The sequence below is a fragment of the Diabrotica undecimpunctata genome, chromosome 9 (genome assembly GCF_040954645.1).
Source record: "Diabrotica undecimpunctata isolate CICGRU chromosome 9, icDiaUnde3, whole genome shotgun sequence".
NCBI classification, from domain to species: domain Eukaryota; kingdom Metazoa; phylum Arthropoda; class Insecta; order Coleoptera; family Chrysomelidae; genus Diabrotica; species Diabrotica undecimpunctata.
The window spans coordinates 14,809,886-14,822,858 of NC_092811.1; positions in this window are offsets into that span (position 1 = coordinate 14,809,886).

Below are 12,973 nucleotides of genomic sequence, written 5' to 3' on the forward strand. Positions count from 1 at the left end.
TTGTTGTTGCAGAAAAACAGCAAGATGGTACCAACACTACGCACACAATCTATAAAAAACTATTTGTGAAAATATCTTGGACATAACTGACTTTGTTGAAATATCACCTTTACCGTGGAGTCTTACTTTAGAAATTTGTAATAATTATAGTATTTATCGCTTTCGAAATTTATATGAATCTGATTATTTGAATCTAATACAACTATACGATCAAATAGATTTTGAACAAAGAAAACATGAAAATGAAGCAGAAAGAATTCATCTTTGTGGTTATGTACAGAGAATGTCTGAAGAACGTCTCCCAAAACATTTTCTTATCAATCTAACGTTGGGCCAACTGATATGGGAAGGGGCTCGTATATTTTATTTTATCCGAGGTCTTCAGTATTTTAAAAATGCTCAAAGTTATTCTTCATCGCAGGGCCACCTTGTAGAATAGCTGTACATCAGGAAACAAGTCCGTATATTTCCTATTCCTATTTGAAATGTAGATTTGCTGGACACCGCACATACCACACACGTCAAAAATCCCAGTAAAAAGTATCGACAAAAGATTTGGTTGTGACCTAATATCCGAATTTTGTCGAATATTTTACACAACAGAAAATCCACCCAAGGAGAAATTTTTTACGTAGTAATTTTATTATATTTTTATAGTTTTTCAGTGCCATTAAAATGTTTGCTTTTTCTTGTAATTTTTTTTTTTTCAATTTGTTTACATTTACGTTTAAAGCTACGGAACTGTTATAAAAGTAAATAATACACGAATTATCATTTCCTTTGTCCCATTTTTACAATCAAAATCTTTTCGGGATTTTGTTATCATTTTATAAACGGTAATTGGTAAATTTTTAAGAAATTCCAAAAAAATTAAATAGGAACTTGAGTTTTTAAGTTTTTTTATTGATAAGATAAATGTTTATGCGTTTATTGTCAGAGTAGTAATTGACCTTATAAAGGAAACAAACTATTTGTAGAAAAATTACGTGCTAAAAAATAATTTATTTCAGTTGTATTTTTTTTTCTTATTTAATTTAACGTGCTTGTGACAGCTTCGGCCATTAGCACGAGGCACCGTAGATACAATTATATATAAGATACAAATACATATTATATACTATAGTTAAATATTATTTAGTAAGTTTTCTAGCTTCAGGAACTAGACAGCTGTGATGACTTGGCTCTGGTTCGATAATATATCTGTGATGTTGCCCTTTATGCCCAGTTCTTGACGACGTTTATTATAATGAGGGCAGTGGAGATTGGCAATAGTGACAGGTTGGCTAAGGTGAAGAATCCATTAGGTTACTATGTGTAGGTCTGGTGTGACCTATAAGCAATCTTCTAGCGACAAACATCTCATTTCTAGGTATACCAGGGATAACCAACCGCTTAATCATCTGATATATTTGGTATAGAAGTGTAGTGGATTGGTTCCAATGATTCTGTCAGTAATTTTATACAAGTTTCTTTATACTAGTTTTTAGGTCACTGACGATTTGTATATTACGTAGTGTAAAATTGGATATAGCAGCTTCTTTGGCAAAGCGATCGGCGTTGTCGTTATCCGTAATCCCGATGTGGGGGGGAATCCATATGATGGTGTCATGGATTTTTTCTACAAGAGGGTGATTAGTGAATAGATTTTATTGATGGACTGGATGAAGGCGAGGGAGTCTGTACAGATAGCAATATGTTGATTGGGTGCTGTGCAGAGTTTGAAGGCTTGGTAAATAGCATACAGTTCACCAGTGTGAACGCTGCATGTGGCAGGTATTTGACATGATCTAACGACTGTTTCCGTAGTGGTAACCGCACAACCAACCCCTGTTTTGCTCTTTGATGCATCAGTGTAGAGGACTCGATCGAATTTCTTAAAATTAAGAATTTCTAGTAGGGATTTCCTAATCAAATCCTGGTTGTTTTCAGCCTTACTAAACTTTGTAAGTGACTCATTAAATTTCGGTAAAGTTTTAGTCCCAGGAGAATTCTGCGGGATCGGGAGAGGGTTAGTTAGGGATAAATTTATATGTGGTATTAAAATTGAAAGTAAGAGGGGGATAGGATGTATGTGTGGAGCAGGAGGGTGAGTACTTTTATAGTTGGGTAATGTCAGTAGTCTGTGTACTGGATAAGAAAGGTTAGCTGAAGAAGAGGTAGCATAAGAAAGGAAAGCTCCTAAACAGAGGCGGATAGCAATATTATGTACTGAATTAAGGGTTTGTAAGGATGTTTTGGATGCTGACATATATATAAAGCTACCGTAATCGACTTTAGAGCGAATAAGAGACCTATAAACTTTTAATAGTGTACATTCGCTAGCGCCCCATTGGTAGTAGGAAAGTGTTTTGATAATATTTAAACGTTTTAGGTACTCTGCTCTAGTTTCCTGAATATGTTGTTTCCAAGAAAGTCGGGAGTCGAATATTGGTCCTAGAATTTTGCGGTGATCGACGACTGGGAGAGGGTGGTTTTTCACTAAGATTTTAGGGGCAGTGGAGAGTATTTTTCTGGTGAATTTGATGAGTTGTGATTTTGTAGATGAGTGGGACAGGCCGAGGGAAGTCAATCTATTTTGTAATAAGTCCACTGATGTTTGGAGAAGTTTGCAAGTAGTAGTGGTCGCAACACCATGACAATAAATTACAAGGTCATCAGCATAGGTAGTAAATTTGACTGGGGAGCGAAGTGTTGTATTTACTGCCGTACTTTATAGCGTAAACTTTTCTAACAAAAGTCAAAATTAAACACAAATTTGCTGAAATAAAACAAAGTCATCTTAGCTCATTGCATTTTAAAACATTTTTTTTTTATTTTTTTTAATGCCTTTGGCTTGAAACCTTTAGCCACGTAATTACATATAGATATTAGTATTCATTCATACAGGATTGTACAAGGAGGATACTTTTCACGCTCAGGGATTCATCAGAGTGGCTTTATTGTAACAAACAAGACATAAACCACGTTTAGGTAGGTGGGCAACATATATGGTAAACATACAAAGGAAATATTCACGCATACGATCAATTTTACACTCATACCTTTAATATAATTTTTACAAGAAATATCATAATTATTTTAAAATTTTTATATTGTCTTCACTTAATAGAAGATTTACGTTTAATGGTGTACTTAAACCCTCTTTTATCAATTCTTTTAGCAGCCACGTACTTGTATTACGATGTAGTGGGCAGTTGAAGAATATGTGATTTAAATCAGCTATACTAGTTCCACACTCACATCGGTCTGTTGGGAGAACTCCTATTTTGTGTAGATGTTTCGGAAAACATCCATGATTTACTTTTAATCTTAAGACAGTTGACACTGTGTTTCTGCTTAGTGTGACATCTTTGTAAAATTGTTTTACATCTACTGTTGGTTGTAATTTGTACCCCTGCTTTCACCAAACTGAATCCATTGTCTGTCCCATTTAAATTTAATATGTTGTTTGATATAGGCAAGTAGGTCACACATGTTAAATTCTTCTATCACCATATGTGGGTGCTGTAATGGATTTTTAGCTATAGAATCAGCAATAGTATTGCCAACAATATCTGAGTGTCCCTTAACCCATAGAAATTTAGTACCATATGGATCTGATAGTTTTAGTAACTGTTGAAAAATTTATAATATGAATATATTGCTATTTATTGTGAATTTAAAGTTTTGCAAGGAGTGTAATACTGACAGTGAATTACTGCATACGACAATTTTGTTCCACTGGTTTTCACAGCACAATTCAAGAGCTTTGTATATAGCACATGCTTCAGCAGAAAAAATGCTGGATTGATTATTTAAAATAAATGATTTTTTAATCTTCATTTTTGGTACAAAGTAAGCACTGGTTGTACATGTTAGTGATTTTGACCTGTCTGTATAGATCACAATATGATCTGAATAGCCACTTAAGATTTCTTTAAGAGTAGTGTAGCAAAATTCATTTTGGTATTTAGGGATAATAATATTTGTAGCTAGAACACGTGCTAGATGTGGTATATCCAACGATTCCCAGATAAGATTACAAGGGGAATTTATTAACTTCAGTTCGTTGCAAGTTATAATTGCTCTTGCAAGTGGTGGAGAGTTTTTTTTAATGAAATATGTAGATGTTAAATCAACTTTATTTAATTCATTAATTATTTTTGCATTATAAGTGCCACGATAATGTTGGTTTAGCAAATATTTGCTTGCCAGATATTCTCTGCGCAATGAGAGTGGGTTTTCAGATGCTAGAGCTAGGGTGTCTTCACTTGGAGTGCTTTTCATCAATCCTAACACAATCCTTAGAGCTTTAAATTGGATTCTATCAAGTTTACGTAAATTGGTTATGCTACCTGACCCATATACCACACAACAGTAATCTATTATAGATCTTATATAGGCTCGATAAAAATTCAATGCAATGGTTTGATCTGCACCCCACGATCTCTTACACACCATTTTAAGAAAATTAATACCTTTTTCGCAGCGACCAATTTGAGTCCAAAGCAATTTTCTGTCAAGTACGACACCAAGATATCTAAATTCCGAAACAATTGGAATATCATTGCCATGTAAGGTTACAGCGTAATGTTTAATAGGGTGTTTTCTTGAAAAACATACTACGGCACATTTTTGGTACGAAATATTGAATCCATTTAACCAAGTCCAATTATACAAGTTGTACATAATATGTTTGAGTTCAGTAGTGCTTTCACTGTATGTTTTCTTATATGAGTAGATGACAATATCATCAGCATATTGTAAGCAAACAATATTGGGAGACCATAAATTGTGCAAATCGTATGTGTACAAATTAAAAAGAAGTGGACTTAAAACAGCTCCCTGTGGAATACCTTTTGATGTGATCTTGGGTCCAATAATATTGTGTCCTACTCTTATCGATACACTTCTGGCTTTGTATAGATTTGATAGTAAATGTGCTATCGATTTTGGAATGCCAAGAAACACAAGTTTATCACAGAGTATATTTAAGTCAATATTGTCATATGCACTTTTTATGTCAATAAACAATGCACCTGTTGTCATGGAATTAGAAAAACCAATTTGTACATCTGTAGTTATACGACGCATTTTAAAACTATATACTTAAAAAAAATTGTTAGTTTTTTATCATATTTTATTGGAGAAATCAAGAAATCAATATAAAGTGTGTTCATAAAGTGTGAAAACGGTTTATTTTCTTATGACTTAATTAATTTTAGAGTTAAAGCTCTGACAGATTGATTTTTATTTTTGTTTTTTAACCTGTTTGAAAAAACTACCTTTTATCCCCACTATCTTAGCAGATGAGAGATCATCGATAATTTTTTTAAAGAGAAAGGGCATATTTTTATCTAAAAAATTAAAAGCTCATATTTTTCTGAGTGCAACCGTACCAAACTCATCACATTTGAACTTCAGTATACAGAGTGTAAAGGAAACCAGTGCTTGTATTTCATAACATTTAATTTAAAATTTGTTGTACAATGAAAATTGTTAAAGAAGTTATTTTATACTAAAGGCAAACAAATAACATAATTACAATAAATGCTCGAATGAAGTGGCCCATTGTTGTTCGATACAGAATGTAGATTGTTTATCTATTAAAAATAACTAAGTCTATTCAAATGATAATGGCTTTGTAATGGACCGTAGATTAATAATACTGTTGTGAATTTATTTAACTGCTATGTCTTTATTTAATTTATAATGTCTTTATTAACTTATTATATTATTCTTATTTTAATTTATTAAAAAGCACGATAATTTATATCAATTTATTTAACGAATAATACATAATTTATATAGGTGAACGTAACAATTAAAATCGCGGGCGCGGGTCTTCAGATATTAACTAACTCCTTCAATGAAAGCTCCGTTATTATATATAAAAATACAACTGGCCTAGAATTCAGGAGAATCCCTCTGATTTATACTAGAAGGTAAATCCGGGTCATAGTCCGACCGGTTTCTGATAAATTTCTGCCAGCTAATGGAAGGGTCTCGTAAAATCTAAAACATAAGTGAATAAACAAGATGTTTATAGGTTTTTAATATGACTCATATTTTTACGTAACAATACAATAAAATAAAGTGGTAACGACTGTATACAGTATATTGCCAAAAATCAAGGAGGCTGTGAAGTCATGTCAAATTCCTTAGCAACCAGACCGTAAGTTCGTAGTTACTATTGAATATATTAATATTAAATTGATTTGTCGATGTGTTGATTACGACATCTTCAAGAAGTGTATGCATACAGAGGTGGTACATTAATGGTAAAGGGCGGACTCATGATTGACGGAAGAACTGACCTCATTTTCCCACGTGGCTTTCTCACAAGTCAGCAATATTTGGACACTATTTTTGAACCTGTTGTGAGCCCATTTGCTGCTGCTGTTGGAGAAAATTTTTACGTTATGCGTGATAACGCTCGACCACATGTTGCGCATATTGTAACAAACTGGTTGGATAACGAGGGTATTGATGTATTGCCGTGGCCAGCGCAATCACCGGACTTGAATCCCATTGAGCATGTATGGGACATGCTCCAACGAATAATTTCTTCACATATGGGCAATATCTACAATGAATTTCAATTATAAGAGCTTCTGAGAGAACAATGGACACAACTACCTCAAGCAGACATTAACAATGTGATAAGGAGCATGAACAGTAGATGTAGAGCTGTGATAAGCCAACATGGTAGCCATACTGTATTTTAAGTTTATATTTCGTATTTTTGACATTTTATGGTGGTATGTGAAACATGGGTGATTTGAAATATATTTCTTTTGCTCCAATTTTCTGTTTCTTTTTTGCAATTTATGGCTTTTGACATATTAAACAACAATGTAAACTACACATCTTGTGTTACCTTTTTTAAGTTGATTATAGATGAACAAAATACGTCTATTTATAAAAATATCCCTAGACTTTTGCGTTGTCTGTATATATATAATTGAAGAAAAAATAAGATTTGTCAACGTATTTAAAAAAAATAAATATGACTATGTTTCTACAAATAGCTTTTTTCGATCTAACGCTTTTCGTTTACTTTTAAACCCATCCAGTCTTCCAGTTTGATTAAATTTAAATTTTCAATCTGTAATTCAACTAAAAGGCTCCGGTCCTATTAATTCTGACACTCTCCATTTCAAAACTTATCTAATTTTCCTTAATAAGCGAACTCCCTGTCCGAACTAGTTTAAACTGATTTCAACTGTAGAGCTTTCCAAGTAACCGCACTAGTCACAAGAAAATTCAGCAGTTTATATGGGGAACCAGATGTATACAAATAGTATAATGAATGGAAGCCAAGAAACTTGCTGATAAAATGGCATTTGTGTACTATTTCGTTTATACTTACTTGCTGTGGCAGATTTGGAGAGTAGTTTAAAAGGAGCATTATTTTAAAACTAGGGGGTTTGTACTTAAATTTGCTTTGTTTATATAAAAGCGAAGATAAATTCACTAATACTATAAATAAATAACCGATAATAATTATTAATACTCATATACTGGGTGCTAGGTGTACTTTTACGAATACTAATCTTTTTTTATTATTTTATCCATAATCAGATCGAACAATAGAGGACTGAGTAAATCTTCTTATCTTATCCCGATTGCGAGCTTCAATCAGTCAGTTCTTCTTCTACTTTTACTTTTATTGTCTACTTCTTTGAAAAGAAAACTTTGTTTAAAATACTGCTGGAAACTTTTCTCTACATTCTATGGACGGCGTTATGCATCACTAGAGCAAGCGCCATTTTCTCAAATTGTGGATTATGGCGCTTTCTGGTGGGAAATAGCATAAACTACCTACAGAATAAATCCCAGCAGTCTGTTAGTAACGGTGAACCAGATATATATAAAAAGACCAAGTGCCTTTCTTCTTATTCTGGATTTTGAATTTTGCATAACTAGACCAAGCGACTAATTTTCTGTATTAGTTTTGCATCAGTATATATCAACATAAGTACATAAATGTTATTGAAAATAACTTGTCAAGGCGTTCAGCTTAAGAAGTAGTGTCAGTTATTGCTTAAATTTTTCTATAAAAATAAGAGAGCTATAATTTGTTCAAACATCCCAATAAAGCGTAAAAGAACAAAAACCAGTAACAAAAGAAATACTACAAGGATATACACAATATCTGCTGTGACAATGTGTACACCTTTCTGTTTACAGACCTTGAGAATATCAAGTTGCAAAGTCAATGCAGCATTGAAAGCTATGAAACGTCCAATGGGTGTCGAGAGTGTCATGGTCAAAGTGGAAGTCATAATAAAATTAACGATAACCGTGTACAAAAAGTGATTGAGCACATAACGAAATTCCCTAAGTACAAGTCACATTACAGAAGAGCTAACACAGAAAGAGAATACCTAATAGAAGAAACATCATTTAATAAAATGTATGAATTATATATTGAAGAAGCAGACAATGATCCTGTTAAATTTTCATTTTACAAAAAAATATTTTTAACACGATTTAATCTTCAAAGAAAAAAGTTGAAAAAAGATACGTGTAGTAGATGTGATTGAATTAGAAATTAAAAATTGCACAGATACCGAAAAATTAAACAAGTTAAAGGAAGAAAAAAATGTGCACTTAGAAGAAGCTGAAAATGCACAATCTAGAAGAAAGCTAGACATGAAGATGAGCAACGATCAACCAGAAGGTAATTGTTATGTTTGGATCGAAGGTGAAGCTGGTCGGGGAGCCCAGAAAGTAGGCAGTTGTCTTAAGAAACACATTGAAGAAAATGTTACTTCTGCAAAACATGTAATTTTGTGGTCAGACTCTTATGGCGGCTAAAACCGTAACATCAAAATAGTTTTGATTCTGAAAACGATCTCTTTTCTGGTCATAGTGTTTTACCCAATGATAGTGATTTTGAAGTTATTGAAAATGCCCTAAGATTTTAACAATTTTTATATACCGTTGATAATTACTTAAACGTGATGAAGAAATCCCGTAAAAAGAACCCACTAGTAGTTCACAGAATAAAAAAAGAAGAATTCGTTGGAACAAAGAAGTTGGAAACTATGATTACAAACCGTAAATCAGACATAGAGACAGTACAGGTAAGCTGGCTTAAAACAAGAGAAATTGAAATAAGAAAGGATAAACTACTGAGTACTTTTATGAAAACTGATTTTAACACTAGTGAAGTTGAAGTAGATCTTCGCAAGAAACTTCAAAAAGGACGGCCCGTTGCAATGCAATCCCTAAGTAACCACTTGATTCCTCTTTGGTCCACAGGTAAGCCACTTTCTTAACTTAGCCACTAAGCTTACCTTAGATGGAAACTTAGACTTTGGCATCCGAGATGAGTAATGTTCATCATCATCATATAACGGGGGTCCTACGGCGATTGCCGCTTCCCGCATTTCAGCCTCCATCTTTTCCTATCTCTCCAATCTCCCTCTTCTAAGCCTCTAGATTGCATTGTTTTTGTAATTTCTCTTCTCCAGGAATTTGGTGGTATTCCCCTTTTCCTTCTTTCTAGCGGAACATACATTAAGGCTTTCTTTGGCCACCGCTCCTCCTCCATTCTCATCACGTGACCATACCATTGTAATTGCCTTCCTTGTATTCTATCTGAAAGAGTATCTCTAATTCCTGTACGGTTTCGTATTTCCTCATTCCTGATTCTTTCCATTCTCGATACTCGACATGACCTTCTAAGATAATCCATTTCCACAACTTCTACTTTATCTCGTTCATTCTTTGTCATCGTCCAACATTCGGCACCATATGTGGTAATTGGTTCTACAATTGCTCTGTATACGCGAAGTTTGGTATGCATCTTTATTTTATTAGACCACAGTAATGAATTCAGTATTCGGATGCATTTTTTCCCTTGGGTTATTCGGTTTTGTACATCTATCTTAACTCTGCCATCTGCTGATATGATGCTTCCTAGATATTTATACTGGTTGCAGCCTTTTATGACTGCGTTTTCAAGCCTCAGATCTGTGGTATTTCCTCCAATTTTTAAATATTCTGTTTTGCTTATGTTTACAGTAAGCCCCCATTTGAGTAATGTTTATTTACTATATTCATAATATTCAGAAAATTGTACCTACTGTTAACACTGAGTTTAATTTTTTTGTATATTTTTGATTAATCTCTTAAGTAATATAAAATATTCAAAACAACGACTTTTATTGTTATACCCAAAAAGAAAAAATAGCTTGTGGCCTACTAATCATTCTCAAAAGTGATATTTGAGTTACGCATCACTATACCAAACGACCTCCTTGGTCTATTGATGTATAACACAATTACACAATGTGGCGAAAATCGTAAGTCGAGCAAAAGCCTTTTTTTTTTTCATTTTTCTTTAACATTAGCAAGTTACTATTTCACACTTGGAGAAAACATAAAAAACTGTCTTCGAAAACAAAAAATTACGACTATTGTAACATATCATCATCATCGTAAGTGGCTCGACAATCCGTTGTGGATCTTGGCCTGCTCACAAAGAAGTCGTCACTCCTGTCGATTCCTGGCAACTTCCCTCCGTCTTCTAACCCCTAGAATCTGTAGGTCTTCTTCCACATCATCAATCCATCTCATTCGTGGTCGTCCTCTGCTTCTTGTGCCCTCTGGTTTTGAAAATGTTACTCTCTTCATGTATTCGTGATCTGACATCCTAGCAATGTGTCCAGCCCATCTAAGTCTTTGCACTTTAACGAATTTCACAATATCTGGATCGGTGTATAACTGATATAGTTCCAAGTTCTATCTTCGACGCCATAGCCCATTTTCATTTACGGCCCCAAAAATCTTTCTAAGAATTTTTCTCTCAAAAATACCAAGAAGTCTTTTATCATTTTGAAAAAAGATCCACGTTTTAGCCCCATATATCAAAACCGGTCTTATTAAGGTCTTGTATATATTAAGCTTTACAGCATGTTTTATATTTTTATTTTTTAAATGTTTCTGGAGGCCGTGAACAGTTCTGTTTGCTATTGCTATGCGTCTTTTTATTTCGTGGCTTGTCGTGTTTGTTGCGTTTTGACTTGCTCAAAGGTATGGTTGTTAATTTGAATTCTCTGTTGGATATTTCGAGGGTTTTTAGAAACCAACATATATTTGGGTTTTTCCTCGTTTACCACAAGTCCTAATTCACTTGCTGCGTCCGCAAGCCTTGTAAAACACTGCACCATGTCTCTCATACTTCTGCCTACTATAACTATATCGTCAGCAAATGCGAGAATTTGCGTCGATCTATTAAAAATAGTTCCATTCATTCTAATATTTAATTGTCTGATTGCCTTTTCCAAGGCAATATTAAAGAGAAGACACGCCAAGACATCCCCCTGTCTTAGACCATTATTAATGTCAAAGAACGCAGAGTTTTCTCTTTCAATTCTAACGCATGAGCTTACGTTTTGCATTGTTAGTTGGGTCAACTTAACTAACTTAGGTGGGATCCCAAAGTCTATCATTATATTATATAATGCAGTTCTTTTTACACTGTTATAGGCTTTTAGACTGTCAATGAAAAGATGGTTTGTTTCTATATTATATTCGAGTGACTTTTCTAGAATCTGCCTATGTACTTGAATTTGATGTGTAGTTGACTTTCCAGCAGTAAACCCACATTGATATTGACCAACAATATCCTTTGTAAAATGTTTAAGTCTTTCAAATAATACATTGCCGAAGATCTTATACGCAGATGCTAACAGAGTAATGCCTCTATAGTTCTTACACTCATATTATTCCCTTCAGCCACTCTTCTTGTACCCATTCATTCTGCTATATAAGTACTATTAGTTTATGGATTGCTGCAAAAAGTTGATCACCACCTTTTTTATACATTTCCAAACGGATTTCATCGATTCCTGGGGCTTTATTGTCTTTAAGTTTTAGGATCGCATTTGACATTTCTTCTCTGGTGGGTCTTCACTGTGTATTTAACGTTGTATATTTTGTTCATTTTCTATGTTGTACTCTTCTTCAATATCGTTTATATTTAGATGTTCGCTGAAATGTTGTGCCCATCTGTTAAGAACTGAGTTTTTATAATGTAGAATTTCACCGTTAGTGTCTTTACAAATTTTTAATCGTGGTTTAAATTCTCGACGGATAGTATTTAAGGATTTGTATTATTTCCTCGTTTCATTTTTATCGAACAAACTTTGTATCTCACTGAGAGTGTTCTGTTCGTATTCCTTCTTCTTACGTCGATGGATACGTTCTTCCTCTCTTCTAAGACGTCTATATTCTTCTTTTTTTCTCCGTGTACAGCCTGCATCAATGGTTTTTTGTTATGCTGCGTTCTTTCTATTTGTGGCCATTTCGCACTCATGTTCAAACCAATGATTTCTTTTTTCTGACTTGGTTTTGCCCAATATTTCAACGGATTTCTGTACACAATATCTCGTATATTTGCACATAGTTGGTTAATATTTTCTTCTTTTTCTAAGTTTTTTGTCCTTATTTAATCTTCTATTTGCTGTCTGTATACATTTGCAATGTTGGGATCTTTTAGTTTATTAATGTCGATTTTTTCTCTCCTTCTTCCCATCTCCTTTTTTAAATTGGATTGTCTCTCTTTAAATCGTGCTTTAACTAGATAATGATCACTATCTGTGTTTGCTCTTGTAAAAGACCTAACATCTAATAAGTCTTGCATCGATGATTATATGATCTATTTGGTTAATCGATTCATTATCAGGAGATTTCCAAGTTCCCTTATGTATATTTTTATGAGGAAATCTTGTCCCAGCTATTACCATGTTCTTAGACATCGAAAAGTTTATGATTCTGAGACCAATATCATTAGATTCTACGAGTAGGCTCTCCTTTCCGATGGTGAGAGAAAATATATTCTCTCTTCCGACTTTGGCTTTAAAGTCTCCTGCTATTATTTTGATGTCATTTTTCGGGAACTTATCGTACTCTCGGTCTAGTGCCTCATGGAACATGTCTTTTTCATTATCCTCTTTTTCTTCCGTTGAAGCATGTATGC